The following is an 18,802-nucleotide window of genomic DNA, read 5'->3' on the forward strand; positions in this document are numbered from 1 at the left end:
CACTATTAACATTTCAGGGTTATATCAGAAGATGGAAAAATCAAATGAATGCCAATCTTCTTTGCTGGGTCCCCTGCTCTCTGGCTTGGCAACTGAAATTCTGGGTCCTGCATTTTCCCTCCTAAACCACCTCCAAGGTTGGCCTTCAGAGCTCTTAGGACTAGACTGGCTGGTGGAGGGACTGGTGCTCTCAAAGGGCCTTTCTTCTTAACAAATCCTCCCTTGCTCAAATGGGATCTAGAAGCAGATGTGGAGGCTTGTGGAAATGGGGCCCATCAACATTCAAGCATGTATCCTATTACCATTTCAGGCATTCTTTGTGGCTCCATCATTCTGTTTCTAAGTCTCATTACTTCGTTTGTCCTTTAGCAAATATATCCCTGGTCTACCACATACCTCCTCCTCTCCATTTTTACTGCCACTGCCTTAATTCAAGTGCTATTTGTTGAAGAAGTGTTCCACCAATACTTGTGTTAGTTTCCTTGGGCTGTCATATGAAAAGTACCATAAGCTGAAATTTATTCTCTCACAGTTCTGGAGGCTAGAACTCAGAAAAGCTGTTGATAGGGCCTTGCTTCCTCTAAAGGCTCTGCGGGAGAATCTGTTCTGTGCCCCTCTCTTAGCAGTGGTGTTCGTGACAGTCTTTCATGTTCTCCGGTCTGTAGCTGTGTAACCCCATTCTCTACTTTCATTGTTATGTGGCATTCTTCTCCCTGTTTCTCCGTCTTTTCCTTTTTTTATAAGGAAAACAGTCATATTGAATTAGGGCCCACCTTAATGAACCCATCTTAACTAGATTTCATCTGCAAAGATCCTATTTCCAAATGAAGTCATATTCACAGGTACCAAAAGATAGGGCTTCAACATATCTCCTGGGAGGACACCATTCAACCCATCACAAAACCCTCACAGATCTCCCTGCCACCCATGTTTTCCTTCTCTAATCCACCCTCTTTATACCATCCAGTCAGCTTTCTAAAATAGTTATCAGGTTATTTACACTTGAATTTAAAAATTATCTGCCAACTTGCCATTTCTTTTGGATGAAATCTTTAGAGTTGCATTTCAGGTCCTTTTCATTTTAGGTACTTCCCATGTTCCTTTCTAGCACGCCCTGTCATCCACTCTCATGGACCTGGCAGGGTGTGACTTGCTCACTATGTTAGAATGTTCAAGGCCTTGTGTATATTTTTGCTTTTTTTCACCTAAGCCCAGGGTTATTAGGGTTATTATTAAAATGAATAACCCATCCTAGGTTTTTTTATAACCCTTTGTTTATTCCATTTTCTTATTCATTCTGAATTTCTCAATGCCTGGTACCTATTATCTGCAAATAAATGATATTGAATAAATGATTTCAGAAAGGAATAAACAATTTGATAATATTACAAATAGTTTTTTTATCATGATCTTCATAAGTTCTAAAAACTTCATAGTTATTTGTCAATATAAATACTTTTTTCAAATATTCATAGCATAATAGCTAAGAGGCAGGTTTTGGGAACTGCCTGGTTCACTTAGAAGTTACGAGACTTTTTTCAGACCTTTATTCGACCTTCCTGCCCTTCAATGTCTTAATCTGTTAGATGGGAACATGAATTCCTAATTAACAGAGTTATTAGAATAAAATGTATTAGATAAAAGAACAATCCTTAGGGTAGCGACTGATACAAATTAAATGGTTAATATTTGTCATATTGTCTTTATAACGATTATATGTATAATATAGTTATATTTATATTTATTATATTCTTATATAATATAATATATATATAATATAAATATAACTAATATTATATAACATATTCATAAATATAAATATAACAGTATATAATATTGTAAATATAGTATAATAGTAATGATATTCATTATATTTAATAATATAATACATTATTTAATATATTTATTAAATATATATTAAATATATTGAATATATTATTATATTTAATATATATTAATATATTTTATTATTATATATTATTATATAATTATATAATTATTTATAATTAAATATATTATATATCATATTTAATTATATAGTTATATATAATTATATAATATATACTATATATTATATATTAAATATAATATAATATATAATATATTAAATATAATATAATATATATATTATATATTAAATATAATATTATATATATTATATATTAAATATAATATATAGTATATATTATTATATATTATATACAATATATTATATATTATGTATCATTATAATAATATATTAATAGTATATAATTAAATAATATTAAATATATTAAATATATTTAATATATTTATTAATATATTTAATATATTTATTAATATATTTATTAAATATATAAATTATATTTAATAAATATAATTATCTATTAAGACATATAATACTATTGTATATCTTTTTAAAAACATTTATTTTAAGTTCTTAAATTAATTGTCATTTTAAACGACATGATCAACTGTTTTTCTAGTTAATTATATACAGGCTACAAATACATTTTATATCACCATTCTCAATTATAATTGAGAATATAATATATCATTGTCTCTCTCCAACCACCCCCTGATTAAAGTATTGAATTTATTTTATAACCCAGGTGAATCCTATGAGACAGAGGTAGATAAAGTTGGCCTTGATATGTGGCATTGGATTTAAGAATAATAGCTGTGCTGGGCGCGGTGGCTCATGCCTGTAATCCCAGCACTTTGGGAGGCTGTGGTGGGTGGATCACTAGGTCAGAAGATTGAGAGCATCCTGACTAATTCTGTGAAACCCCATTTCTACTAAAAATACAAAAAATTAACCAGGCATGGTGGCACGTGACTGTAGTGCCAGCTACTCAGGAGGCTGAGGCAGGAGAATCGCTTGAACCCGGGAGGGGGAGCTTGCAGTGAGCCGAGGTGGCACCACTGCACTCCAGCCTGGGTGACAGAGCAAGACTCTGTCTCAAAAAAAAAGAAAAAAAGAATAATAAGAGCTGTAATAATTACTGCTCTTTTAAAAAATACTGTTTGGTAACTGTTCTTTTTGGATGGGAAGCTAATGACAGCTACTCATGTTACACTGTCTGGCATATGACTATGAAAGACACTACACCAACAGAGGACAATCTAGGAATGTGTTCTTATGTGACTGTAAACTTTCATTCATGAACCACTTTCACTCATGGTTGCCATAGACTGGATTCTCAACAAGTTGTAAATCTGTGTAATAATAATAATTCTGAAAGCAACTTGAAAACAAAGTAATAATGGATGATGTTGACTCTCCTCCTAAATAAGCACATGTGCCTTCTGAGGCTGTAAATACAACTTATAAATTGTATGGATGGACTGTATGGAAAAATTGTGCATGACCATGTAGGTAGTACTCCTTCTTAGGAGGAAAAAAACAGAAAGCTGCATTCACATAGAAGATAAGATTCAGTATCTAATTTCAACAGCATTTAACATGGGGCTCATTTTGGTTTTCCCAAAGAAAGAGGAGGCAGGAACTAAAAATTTGATCTTACAGTCTCTCTTTCTCTCTCTTTCTTCTTTGATGTACATTAGTTCCCATGGAAACTACATTGGGATGGCTTGAGAGTGAAATCTACAAATGCAGTGTAAGGTCATTTTTATCTAATGCTTTGAAATTTAAACCATGATTTGTGATATATAGTGAAACCTCCTTAACATATTCTGAAAGACTATGAAAAGACAATATTCTGAATGCAAAAACAAGACATGTGACTGCATTATGCCAGGTCTCAGAAAGTTCAGCATTGTGCTTTGCATAGAAGAACAGAAAGAGCTTCATTTTTCAGTTTGCCTCCAGGAGAGTCCTGGCAATGCAGTCGGCCTCCTTAACATGGAAGGAAGAAAACCTCTCCTTCTACCTCCTTCCTTGGCGTGATCTTGGCACACTACAACCTCCGCCTCCTGGGTTCAAGCGATTCTCCTACCTCAGCCTCCCAACCCAGTAGCTGGGATGACAGGCACGTGCCACCACCATGCTCAATTTTTGTATCATTAGTAGTGACAGGGTTTCGCCATGTTGGCCAGGCTGGTCTCGAACTCCTGACCTCAGGTGATCCACCTGCCTAGGCCTCCCAAAGTGCTGGGATTACAGCAAAAAAGCACGCTGGCTTTTTTTTGTTGCTGTTTTTTTGAGATGGAATCTCATTTTATTGCCCAGTCTGGAGTGCCATGGTGTGATCTCAGCTCACTGCAACCTCTGCCACCTGGGTTCAAGTGATTCTCCTGCCTCAGCCTCCCAAGTAGCTGGAATTACAGCCATGTGCCACCATGCCCGGCTAATTTTTATATTTTTAGTAGAGATGGAGTTTCACCATGTTGGCCAGGCTGGTCTTGAACTCCTGACCTCAGATGATTCGCCTACCTCGGCCTCCCAAAGTGCTGGGATTGCAGGTGTGAGCCACCATGCCCAGCCTCCTTCCTTGTTGCTGGAGCCAGTGAGGCCACCAGGTAAGGGACAAGGGTTTAAGGCTTTAAATGCTGCAATAAGTAACTGCATGTGGACTGTGATAAAGCTGCAGGGGTTTTCTTGCTTCTAGGGTTCCTACCAGCAGTCTTGGCCTGCCTTTCTTAGGGCACTGATGTGATTTCCTTTATTAATTTGCCAGTGTTTCACCTATAAATTCCAGGTATATTTGAAGGGAGATATATTTCTTAAGGAAGAAACTGAAGCCTTGGGCTCAAAATGACTTGAGGTTTAACGGAATATGATCAGCTTAGGCTTCTAATGTACTCTCCAGTGAAGAAAAGTGTAGATGCTGAGTAGGGAGATATGGATTCAAATCTTGACTCATTTATTTTCTAACTATGTGTCTTTAGCAAGTCAAAACTTTTCTAAGCCTTAATATACTGATCTGAAGAATGCTGTCAAATTTTAAATGGGTGAGCATGTGAAAAGGGAATAATGCATAAGAAGTGTTTAGTACTAGTTACATGCTGGGATCTCAATACAATTGTGTTGCGTAAATGAACTTTGTTTATATGTAACTTTGTTCTCATCAAAATCCTTTATATGGAAAGCTGTGAAAATAACTATCGCTTATCTCGTATCATAGTTAAATGTGGGTCAAATGGCCATTTCTCCAGTTTACAGTCACCATCTGTAATATGTGGGCTGTAAGATCAGTTTTGGCAGCAAAAGAGAGGGCTGGAGGAGGCACCTGGGTTGCTGCATCACCTCCATTCTGGCTACATTGGCCTAATTGCAAGTTTAGGCTTCGAGATGCCAGCTAATATGTCAATGATTGGTACACAGTAACTCTCTCTTCCCCACTTAAAAAATGTTTAATAAATCTCATTGTTTGAAACTGATGATTGTAATAACAAAGAGAATCATCAAGCAAGCACATTTGAAAAACTGGCTGATTTTTCGGATAACATTCTTGTGTGATCTGCTGTTCCAACACTGTTAATTGTATCTACCCGAAGAAAAAGAACAATACATTCTTCATTGATATAGTAAGTCACATTGCTTCATGTCTTTTGCCCACAGACTTAAACTTTAAGAGGCGCGTAAATAAGCAACTTAGCATATGTGACCTCCTGACCGTGAAGTGTTAAATTCCAGGAACTATATTACTCCATCACTTTTATTTGTCTGTGGGAAATCAGTTGATTTATGCCTGTTCCCAGGATACAATAAAAATGTGCAGGTATGCCAAACTAGAACTATTAGAACCTGTCAAATAAAAATTTTTGTTGCCTTTAAAATCTGCAAATAAAAGTAACCTTTGATTAAGGATAATACGCTTTATATCATAGTTTTATCAGTATTCAGCAAAACATATCCGAACAATTTAATTTCAATATAGTCTAATACATCACAGCCTTTGAAGAGAAAGATCCCCTGCCTGATGAGAAGAAAAGTTTCTTATTTACAAAGGAGTTATAGCAAAATGGCAGTTCTACCAGCACAGACAAGGTAGATTAACAGAAACATTCAACCAAGCAGGGTCTGAAGTTTCTCAAATTTGGCTTATTTACATTGTCCATTCATTCTTATTTTATGGGCTTTAGAACTTCAGATGGGGTCCAGCTAGGATTATAAACCAAAGTGCCAAAATAACCCACAAAACTGTTACAAAGGAATTCCCAGCTCAGTTTTCAGACTCAAGAGTTTGGAATCATTTCAAAAGGATTCTCAGCTCTTACATATTTTAGGCAGGTCTACATTGATGTAGAGTGAGACTCAAAAGCAACTTGGAGAATTTCCATCTCATTAACACTTCATTTACAGTATACCTATGTCAAGCCTCAGCCTTGGAGTTCTGGTCTTGGCTTAAATGAGGGAAAGAGAACTTCTCTAGCCAATACTGAGCTGAGTACAGATTGTGTTGTGTATAGTCATGATTGAAGCATGCTCACATCACCTTTGAACTCAGATTTCTCAGTATTCTTCAAAGGATGAAATATTTCTTTAAAAAACTGTATGCCTTTATTTTTTCTCTGTCATTAAATGTTGTATATTTGTATTCTGGTTCATTTTTCAAACTGAATTTTTGATGGTCAAAATTATTGAACAAAATCACTTGGGTTTGGAACATGTACAATCCCACTCTGAAAACACACTGTATAAGTTGGGGTTTAAGAAAATGTCACTGTGGAAACCTCAGCAGCAGTTAGACAGGGATTGCGCTTCATTCACTTTTGTGACCCCAATGTTCAATGCAGTATCTGTAACATTGCAGATGCTCAATGTTTGAGAATGAGGAAATAAATGAATGAACGAGAAGGAAATTTTCCTGAATGCATTCAGTTTATTCCAGACAGACTTTGTTCAACACTCCGCTGTGAATCAGAACAAGACCTCAGTCAAGCTGTGGACTACATAACATGACATAGGTAAATCATCACTGGGGCCCTGTCGGGTTCCAGGGAAGCAGGAAAGCAGGAAAGAGCTGACAGCCACCAGGGTCATTGTGCAGATTATATCAGAAAGTCGTTTTAGCTGACTAGTGGGTTGGAGGTCTTGTGGTGTCAGGAATGCACAGCTTTATGCTTAGTTTCTAATAACTTTTAATTACCTGTAATTGTGATCAGGTAATGAAAAGTATCAGAGACCTCCAAAATAATTTATATTATATAAACATATGTATATTTGACATGCTATGCTTCAGACTTACATTTTTAATTGCGATTCTCATTAGTCAAGACTAAAATCAGTTATTCTCATTGTTATAACTCACTTTCACTAAAGCTTATTTGAGATTAAAACATAATGTGAAAAATTCAAAGATAAAATGACTATATACATATATGTATACATATACACACGTGTATGAAACATACTTTTGTATGAGTATACACATACTCACATAGCAACAATACCTATATGATTCCATATTATGCATAGTGATATATAGCCCATTATATAGATGAAAATATGTGTGCATATACATACATATGGATTAGGTATATATAAAATTGTATACATTTATGGAATTGTATGGGTGCTGCTATTATGTGAGTATATGTACTTGTGTGTATATGTGTGTTTTGTGATGGCACCATTCTTTTATCCACCAAATATTAATGAACGTTTACTGCATTTAGGAACCCTGCTGGGAACTTAGGATATAAAAAGTGAATCCGTCCAGATCCTGCCTTTAAGAATGTCCTGCTATAATGAGGAAGCCAGATTCATAAACCCATCTGTGCAGTTTAAAGATGATGTAGGAAAATACTTTATAGAGGGGCTTAAGAAAAGAATGTTCCAAATATTCATCAATGCCTTCCACTTATCACATGCAGGCCTTTTCTCTTTCTTTCTAGTCCTATTCATCATCCAAGTAATGAATTTTCAGATAATTTTTTTCTTTAATAAAACCTCAAAATGGTTGTAAGTGTTGGTGGGAAGGTTTTGATTTACGCCTCTAAAAGCTGTAAAACATTTTGCTTTTCCCAACATCACATGAAAATCTGTTGCTTGAACTTTGGAGAGAATTCTTCCCTTTTAAATTTCTTCCCTTTTATCATATTGTAATTTGTTAAATGGAAGGAATCATTAATGGATTTCTTGTGATTTTTAAAAGTAACCACATTTATATATCTTAGCAACATTCAGAGAGTGTGTGCAACTCTGTACACACCTTGGAAGTAAATATACACACATAAATATGCACGATCAGACTGATGAAAAAATAGCATTGTTGTTTATGTCATGATCTATGAGTGCAGGTATGGCTGGAAAATCTGATGAATTATGAACATTGTTTCAGGGCTTTCATCTGGAAAATGGAACTAACAATACCTTCTGTCCCTGCTACATAGGATTGCCATGAATTTCAAATAAGATAACATGAGAAAGTGGTTTATGAGGTAGAATTTACTGTATAAATACATGTCTGGCCAAGGTGTGAGGGCCATCTGGCTGCATATCAGACTCTCACAGATTCCTAACTACCAGGATGGCTTCTGCAGGTGACTACAAGGATATATTTTACATTTGTAGATCTCTTCCAAACCACTTTTCCACCTCTTTCAAAAGCCCAATTCTGTCCTCCTTTCTTGACCATTCTCTGTGCTGTAGCTTCTATCTTTGCCTCTGCCTTTGATTTTGATACTTTCTCTGGTAACAATATCAGTTCCTACTAAGCTACTTTCTGTTGTGCCATGTGTTCCCAGTTGCATCTCCATTGCCTTCCCCAATTTGATGCAGAATTCTTTTTCCCTGAAGCTGTCCTCTCTTTTTAAGCTCAAGCTCCTGTGATCACATGATGTCCTCACTGGGCTTGACTGTACGTTTTTACAAGGCAGCGCTAGTAGAAATTTTTAGAATTATCCAAGCCTATTTAATAATGGCAAAAATGCTGAGCATTTACTTTCCAAAATGGCTGAGGTAACAGAGAAGGGCTTAGATTTTCTAGGCATACTCACCTGAAGAAAAAAAATCTTGTACTCTAGATGCACTTAGGATAGAAAATGTATTGACTCATTGAATAATTTTAACATTGCTTCCAGTGCTCATTTGGAATAAAAAGGAAAACAGTTGGGTCTGACTAGAATTAATTAGACACCTCAAATACGTACTTTTGATGAAAAGATTACACAAGATATATTGCAGTGTGATGTTTAAGACAATAGGCTTTTATTTCAGAAAAATCTGAGCTTAAATATTGGCCGTAACATTTAATAGATTATGATATACGGCAAGTTACTTGGCCTCTCCAAGTCTCATATTTCTCATATAAAATGATACTGGTTGTCTCCCTTTTTGCTAAAAATGTAGAAAGCTGCAAGATAATGTCATTTTACTCTACCAACAAAAATAACAAAATCTATGAAAACATTACCCTTTTAAAGAGACGGCCAGGCGCAGTGGCTCACGCCTGTAATCCCAGCACTTTGAGAGGCTGAGGCAGGCAGATCACGAGGTCAGGAGATCAGGACCATCCTGGCTAACATGGTGAAACCCTGCCTCTACTAAAAATACAAAAAAGTAGCTGGGCATGGTGGCGGGCACCTGTAGTCCCAGCTACTTGGGAGGCTGAGGCAGGAGAATGGCGTGAATCTGGAAGGCGGAGCTTGCAATGAGTTGAGATCGTGCCACTGCATTCCAGCCTCGGTGACAGAGTGAGACTCCATCTCAAAAAAAATAAAAATAAAAATAAAAAATAAAGAGAAGAGGCTTCTAATCACAGAATCTTATTTTCAAAGGCTGAGAAACTCCCTCAAAAAGAGATTAGTCAAATAAACCATTTCACCTTTGGAAGATTATGAAAGAAAGAGGTGACTATCAATTACAGCCAGTAAGGAGAAAATAGCCAAAATTTTTAACACGTTTTAAAAGGCCAAGTGTAAAGTTAACATGACAGAGTAGAATCCCCAGGACTTCAGATATGTGTGAAGTCTGTACTTTCTAAGTATTTTTTAAATTTACAGGCCCTACTTGTGCCCACAGAAAGTATTCAGGGAAGAGGAGGAAAACTAAGTGAACACTCTCAATGGTGCATCTTCATATTTCTCTCAAATGAATACTGGTTGTCTCCATTTTTCTGATCCCAGAAAAGGGGCAGGTAACTCCTTCTTCTCCTAGCACTCAGGCAAAGAACTACTGCCTGTGGGAGAAGGTAAAAGCAAAGTAGTTTGCTTCTGGAGGAGGGGTTAAAAACTCAACTACTTCCAGTCCCAGGAAAAGGAAAGGAGGAAGGAATAGAAGCAAAAGCTGCCTGTTCCAACCAGAAGGTTTGTATTGAGTAATAAGCAATAGCAGTGTACTACTGCAGAAGTGCTAAGAAAACCCCTGCCAATAGAAATAGGCAGGGGTAAATGGGAACCAAAGGAGGAATGAAAACAAAATCTATATTCCTTGAGAGAGAGGAAAAAAAACTGCTAGGACCCAGGATTTTGAGATGATACAATGCACAGGGGGAAATACACAGTATTCTCTCCCACCCAGCTCCCCCACCCTCCTACAGAAATAAGGGAGACATGTGGTTACTATGAGGATGGGCAGGAACACTGAGAGAGCTCTATTCTCAAGGTCTAGACACCCAGGACTTATGTAAGTATGAGGCTGGGTCAAGATAATAGAAAACTACTCACTTTACCCATCACACCTTGAACAATGTGCAAAATAATAATTAAGACAGAACAATAGTATAAAGAGATACTCCTAAATGGCATACGCATACAAGGACTGTTAAAAATTGAGAATAGAGCAAGAACACAGGGGAAAATCCTCCTACAACAAAATCCAATTAAGCACAAGGTATTGACAGTGAAATGCTGTGGAATGTGAAGTTATTGCTGGGATGAAGGTTACCATGGCAATAACAAAACACAAACCAAGCTCAAAAACTGATTAGACTGACTAAACCTTCCCAACATGACATGCATATGAATGGCATGAGAAAATAAAAGGCATGCCTATTTTCTAGGATAAAGACTATCTATCTCAGTCTATATTATTTTAAACACAATGTTCAGCAATAAACCAAAAATTACAAGATACACACATACTCATTGGTCAGGGGTGGGGGGAGAGAGAGAGAGAGAGAGAGAGAAAGAGATATTGAGGGAGAAGCAACCCACTGTCAAGGTATAAAGTACCCAGCAAAACCAGATTTATAGATGATCCAGACATCATTATCATATAGAAACATTAAATAAACTATGTTTAATATTTTAAAGGATTTCATGGATAGATGTTCTATATACATAAGCAAATGAGTAATTTCAGCAGAGATGAAAACTATATAAAATATGTGTCATGTGCAAAGGGTCAAAATAAAAAAAATAAAATGTCGTAAATAAAAACTTCCTTCAGTGGGTGTATGAGCAAACTGGACAGAGCAGAGAATAGACTCAGTTGACTAGAAGGTATATCAATGGAAACATAAAGAGAAGAAAACATAATGGTGCATCCAGCTGCTATGAAGCAAAGTCAAATAGTCTAATATGTGTGTAATTGGAGTCCTAGACAAGAAGAGAGAGAAACTTGGCAGAATAAATTTTGAAGAGACTAGGTAAGAATTTTCTAAAATAACGAAACTCAACAAATTTTCAATTCCAGAAGCCCAGGTGATCCCAAGCAGTATAAGTATAGATGAATCAATTGATCAGTTGATGATAGATAGATAGATAGAGAAAATAGAATATACCTAGTCACATTACACTTACACTACTGCAAAACAAAACAAAAATTTTATGGCAGTCAAAAGGAAAAACAACAAAACACATTATACATAAGGTAACAAAACTAAGAACAATAGCAAATGTTTTTGCAGAAATCATGCAAATTAAAATACAGTGAAGTTACAACTTTAAAGTACTTGGCGGGGGAAAAACCTGCCAATTCAGAATTTGCTATCCAGTAAAAATATCTTTATCAAAATAAAGATAAAAATAAACAAAACAAATCTGAGAGGACTCATTGCCTGTAGACCTGTACTATAAGCATTGTCAAAGTAAGTTCTTCAAGCAAGAGTATAATACTAGGTGAAACTTTTGCTCTGCATAAGACATAAAGAGTTCTAAAAGTGGTAAAAATGAAGATAAATACAAAAGAATTTGATTTAATTTTGAACTGTTTTAATAAAAAAATAAACTTAAGAAAAAATATTAACATTTAAATTGGGGTTTATAACTTATATAGATATGAAATGCATTACAGCAACTTCATAAAGAATGGACTGGATGAAATAAAAGTATACTGTTTTAGGGTTTGTAATGGTATCTAAAGTGGAGAAATATCATTTGAAGATAGACTGGATAAATTTTAAAAATATAATTTAAACGGTACAGTAATCATTAAAAAATTGAAAAAATAAAGATGTTTACCTAATAAACCAAAGTGGGAATAAGATGGAGTCATAAAAAATAATGCAGCAGAAGAAAACAGAGAAAAACTAAAAAGAACAGATTAGACAAAGGAAAAATAAAACAAATAGCAATATAATAAAGGGTTAAAATACTCCAATTAAAAACCATAGATATTAAGATAGAATCAAAAAGTAGAAATACATCATATGCTGTCTATAAAACAAAACCTTAAAATATAACAACATAGATGGGTTGAAAGAAAAAGAGTGAAAAATATATTGTAATAGCTAATCAATAATTTCAGAAGTAAAGAGACATATAAAGAAGCGAATTCACCAAGAAAAAATAATAATTAGTAAATTTGTATGCACTTAATAACAGTGCTTCAAAATATGGAAAGCAAAAATCTGATAAAACATAAAAGAGAAATAGGTATATCCCAATAATGGTTGGATATTTTGACTTTGCTATCTAATTGACTGACGGAATCAGTAGATAAAATTTTAGTAAGACTATAGAGGACCTGGATAACAGACTCTAATAACACTAACCTACTTGATAATATGAATCTACTTAACATTTAGAAAGCACTCCACCTAACAGTTGCAGGAAACACATAATTCTTTTGTACACATGAAACACCAACATAGACCATATTCTAGTTAACAATGAATTATGCAACTGTTGAAAATAGTTTTCAACTATAAAACTCTCAGCAAACTAGGAATAGTAGGAAATTCCCTCAATCTGATGTAGGATATCTACAAAAACTCCACAGCTAATATTAGATTTAATAGTAAAAGACAGAATACCTTCCTCCCAAGGTCAGGCATAAGGTAAGGGTGTTTACTCTCACTACTTCTTTCCAGCATTGCACTGGAGGTTATACCAAGTAAATTATAACAAGAGAAATAAATAAGTGACATACAGATCAAAAATAATAAATGAATGTGTCCCTATTCACAACCAGGATAATTCTTTCTAAAGAAAATCTCAAGGAATTTACAAAAATATCTACTAGGACTAATAAAATGAGCTTAGCAAGGTCACAGTAAATAAATCAATATAAAAATCAATTGCTAGCAGTAAACAATTGAAAATTGGAAATATCATTTAAATATTATCAAAGTCATGAGAGGTTTAGATATACATCTAACAATGTATCTGTAAGATTTGTTTGATAAAAATGTCAAAATGTTGCTGAGACAAATTAAAGACCCAGATAAATGGAGACATATAATATATTCATGGTTAAGAAGATTCAATATTTTTAGGATATCAATTATTCCCAAATTCATCAAAGATTCAATGCAACAATAGTCAAAATCTCAGAAGACTTTTTAGTAAAACTCATAAGATGATATAACATTTTATATGGAAAAGCAAAAGGCCAAGACTGACCAATAATTTTGAGAAAGAATTACAAACCTAGCAAAATTACGCTACCTGATTTCGAGGCTTGCAGTAAAAAGGATAAATAAATTATACCTTAATAAGTCTGACTTTTAAACATGGACATAATAAAGTACTTGCCTCAAATAATTGTTTTATGACTTAAATGAATTGACAGTACTAGCGCAGAACAAATGTTCAACACATAGCTGCTGTTGTCATTGGCAGTTGTTGTTGCTAGAGAGTCGTAGAGGAAAATTTCTGCTTTCCACCTGGGCCCTCCCACACTCCCCTTCCCTCATTCCTGCCACTAAATGTTCAATAATTAAAACGTCTTTTTATGTGAGACATCAAGAGCTCTTTCTTTTTCTGGGTGCTCTCTACAGACTCGAGTCATTAATAGGTCTTGTACTCATTAATAATTTGTATTCTGGGGCATCAGCCTCAAGTGTGGGTATCTTTCATTTTACCTTTTGAGGGCAATTGTGAAGACTTGTCTGGAAGCATTGTTGTGCCTGGTGAGATAAGTATGGCAGCTTCTCCAGTTAACAAGAGAGATCCTGTTAACACATAGGCAATTTGAAAGTTGAAGCAGGTTTATTCTAAAGAGCTCTATGCTCCAGGTCCCATGCTTCCTCTGACCTCTTTCAAGATTCCTAAAAGAGGCCCTAGCCATGTGTTCATCTGAGCACAGACTGCTATACAATTTATAAATGTAAAATATTTTAACCATAATTGTGTGAGACCACTGTCTCTTTCCACGCTGTATTCCCCTCTGCCATACTTCCCTTCATATCAGGCAGGATTGGAATGGCAACATAATTTTTTCTTTTTCTTTTCTTTCTTTTAAAAATTAATTAACTTTTGCATTTTACTAAGAGAAAGTTGAGTTGGAGACAAAGTTTGGAATGTTTAAAAACTTCCAAATATAATTCAGTCATTGCTAAACTGAATTTGAATACCTGTAAGGAACATTCCTTTTGCCCACTAAGTTGACTTACTTGGCATCATGTCATGAAGGTACTGGGGTGGAGGTCATGTTGTGATATGAATGTGAACTACAGAGTTTGGCAATAAAAATAGTTGGGTGGTATTTTCATACCATGGAATACTACTCAGTAATAAAAAGGAACAAATTACTCATATACACAACAGCCTGGATGAAGCTCCAGAAAATTCAGGTGACTGAAAATAGGCAGTCACCAAAAGTTGCACATTATATGATTTCATTTATATAAAATCTTTGAAAAAATAAAAACATAGAAATAAAGAACATATTGGTGGTTGCCAGGGTTGAAGAGGAGGTGGGGGCAGGAGGGAAGTGGGTCTGGCTGTAGAAGGACACCATAAGGGGTCTTTGTGGTGATGGTGGTACTTTGAATCTTGACTGTATCAACATCAATATCCTGGTTGCGATGTTACAGAATAGTTTTGCCAGACGTTGCCATATGGAAGAAATGGGTCTCTCTGTATTATTTCTTACAATTGCATGTGGATCTATGATTTACTTAAAAAAAGTTTAATTTAAAAAAGTAAAGAAATAGAAAAATACTCGGGTAGTGGCAGAGAAAAGGTGAAATATCTAGAGCTAGAAGATGGTCTGTTGAAAACTCTTCTAAACATTAAACATGAAAAATTGTAAGGGGCAGGGGTAGAGTTAAGTTTTTGTAGATGCCTAGTCAAAATGGTGGGTCTCTTCTATTAGGAATATACCTGAAAAGTATAAGTGTAACCATAATCCCACAACATATATTTTTATGGGAATTGCGTAAGATAGAATTTATCAGAATTCCCATGTTTGTAGGCACAAACCCTGAGCAGCATTACAAACAGCAGGTACACCTCTGGGTGAAATGTACCCCAGTGTGTCTGATCATACTGAATGCATCTGATATATCTTATCCTGAGAAAGCCTGGCAGTTCCTGGAAGAACTCTGTGCAAAATTCTGCAGACATGGATAAGCAGCCTGAAGACATAAGTGACCCAGTGACAAAGTATCTACACACATTCATCAATAAGTCAATGTAGGTAATAGATGACAGCATTTTGACCACATAGCTATCTAGCTTATTTTAATAAAGAAATTTTAAAATGCATTTGAATTTTTCCTATGTATGCTAATTCAATTAATTTTACATATTTTGGGGATTATTAATCATATTATTAAGTAATATGAAGATTAAGGACAATGTATACTGTATTGTATGGTGCTAGGCTCATAGGTACTTAATGGATAGCAACTACTAATTACAATTTTAATACTATAAGTTTGGTGAAATAATAGGTCATTAATAAATAACAACTGCTTATTGTGGATAGTGCTGTTTAGTTGTTTACTAAAGATTCCTGTGGGAAGTTTCCTATGGGAGATGGTGTACACTGACATAGGCCTTTGAGCACCAGACATTTGTTTGTGTAGAAGACTTCTATCTCATTGACAGCAGTAACGTTGGTCTCAGAATTGTCCTGCTACAAGTTTAGGCCACAAGGAGCCCCTAGGTTCTTATCATTGCAGGCCGGGTCAACCTCCTTGCTCTTGCCAGATTGCTAGGATAATTTCCAAATGCTCATATGGCTGCAAAGGTATTTTCTATTATTTATTTGGAATATAGGAGAAATGCCTGGTGCCACCATCACTGGTAGAAAGAAAAACAATAGCAGAATATGTCTTCATGTTCTTTGCTGGCAATACACTAGGTCAGTAAATGAACGATATTTAATTGTGCATTCTTACAATGCCAGGTACTTTGGCATGGCAAGAAAATACAATAGTTATGGAAGTAAATAACTACTAGGTGTGTTACTTTTTAAAAAGATATTTTTTAAAATTTATTTTATTTTTATTTGTTTATTTTTTAAATTTTACTTTAAGTTCTGGGATACATATGCAGAACGTGCAGATTTGTTACATAGGTATACTTGTGCCATGGTGGTTTGCTGCACCTATGAACCTGTCATCTAGGTTTTTAAGCCCCACATGCATTAAATGTTTGTCCTAATGCTTTCCCTCCCCTTGCCCCCACACCCTGCAGCAGGCCCTGCTGTGTGATGTTGCCTTCCCTGTGTCCGTGTGTTCTCATTGTTCAACTCCCACTTATGAGTGAGAACATGCAGTGTTTGGTTTTCTGGTCCTGTGTGAGTTTGCTGAGATTGATGGCTGGTGGAAAAGGAGATATTATATTAAATATCCCTTCAAATTCTTATATAGCTTGACTTTAAAATATCTCAACTTAGCATCCTTTTATGTAAATAAATTCAATGCTTCATTAAAACACACCAGTAATATAAATGATAATGAAGGCCTTACACTACTATTTACCTTACATTTGTTTTGTGGCACTTTACATATAATTTTGCATTTGGCTACATACAACTATGTAGCTGTGTAGAACACAGCTCCCGTAAGCTGTCCATTCAACTATTCCAAATATGCGACCTCTCATAGCTACCTCAGGGTCACAGAAGGCTGCCTTTCTTTTAGCATCACATTCATTTTCCAGACAGGGAACAGTAAAAACAGTAAAGGGAAATACAATGGGTGAGTTTAAGATCTATCTTCTGTTCACATCTCATTCGTATCTCTGTGCTACATGTGCCATACTTGCCAACTCACTAGCTGCAAGCAGCAGCGAGGTTGTGTGTATATGTGTAGGAATGCATGCATGCATGTAGTTTTAAGGAGAACACATTATGGTCACAAACAAAGTCTGTGTTCTTTTAAAAGGAAAGGGAGACAGGATTTTGAGCAGGAAAAAAGTGAGGACTGCCATAGGTGTCACTGTTTCTGTGAAGCATGCTATAGGCAAAGTTAAATAAGCTTTTAAATAAGTTGTGAAAATTATGTTTGCACCCAAGAAGTCACATTTGGACGGGAATTATTACAAAGAATTTTTCATCAATATGATTCGAAGAAATATAGAATAATCACAAGGAACTTTCACAAGCTTAGAATTGTTTGCGCTTAACAATATTCTCTAGTGTATATCATTATACTTCCATCCTACTAGGCTTCTTCAGTTCCTCTCACCCATTGGGGGCTTTGTTCTTGTTTTCTATGTTTCAAAAACTGTTTGATCTGGTGTAGAGGCTGTCCAGATTCTTTTTTCCTTCAGGTTTCAGTTCAAATGCCATCTGCCCTGGACGGTGTTCCAGCTCCCCATCTGGGTATTACCAATCCCCAAGTCATTCTCTATCACATTATCCTGAGGTTTATTGCCTACAGAGCCTATTACTATCTACAGTTATCTTGTTTATTTACTTATCTTCTGTATTTGTCCCTACCAGGACTTAAATTCACTGGGAGGCATGGATTTTTATCTTTCTTCTCATTCACTGAACTGTGACTGCTAACAACACCAATGCCTGATACATTGTAGCCTCTGAATACATGCTTGTTTAGATTCTGAATAAGAATACTCTGAGGGCATGGTAGCGTTAAGTATTAAGAGACAGGATGCCATGCAGGTTTCTACTAGGCTTTGGTCAGTGTCTATTCTACTGTAGGAAGTATATGGTGGTAAGTGGCTGGATTTTGGCTGCAGAAAGATGGTCCTACCAAGCACAATAAAGGCAAAGAGTGAGTGTGAACAATTAACAGACCAAAAAGTCAAGCCATCAGGGCCTTTTGGCATACGAATGGCCTGGTTGTTCATGGTGTTTACATGGAATGGTGGGAAGAGAAAGCACAGAATGCTCTGTGTCTCTTTGAAGTTTCAGAGCACTTACTGCGTAGATATCCGGCATGTCTGCAAAAAAATGCACAGCTGAGCAGAAGGCACCAGTTCTTAAGACATGTGGGTGACATGAAGTATAGTTCTGAGAAAGCCTAATTCAACCCAGAAAGCTCAGGAATGAACCCTTCAGAAATATTTAATTCCATGGTTATGAGCACTTACTTGAGTTGAATAATAACTAAAATGTTTTCCTCTTGCATAAAAAGAAAAGGACCTTTATGTTTTTAAGCAACATTTTCTTGCCAAGCTATGAATTATGACCCAGCATGTTGTATTTTGCCTGCAGATGTTACAAGGAACAGTAGAAATTAGTGGAGCTTCTGAAATCATTTAAAAGGTTAAATTTTTGAGTTAAAAATCAAGCTGGTAAATTGTATTTTTGTCACTGATAAACATTTTATTT

Source organism: Pongo abelii, chromosome 1, assembly GCF_028885655.2.
Source record: "Pongo abelii isolate AG06213 chromosome 1, NHGRI_mPonAbe1-v2.0_pri, whole genome shotgun sequence".
NCBI classification, from domain to species: domain Eukaryota; kingdom Metazoa; phylum Chordata; class Mammalia; order Primates; family Hominidae; genus Pongo; species Pongo abelii.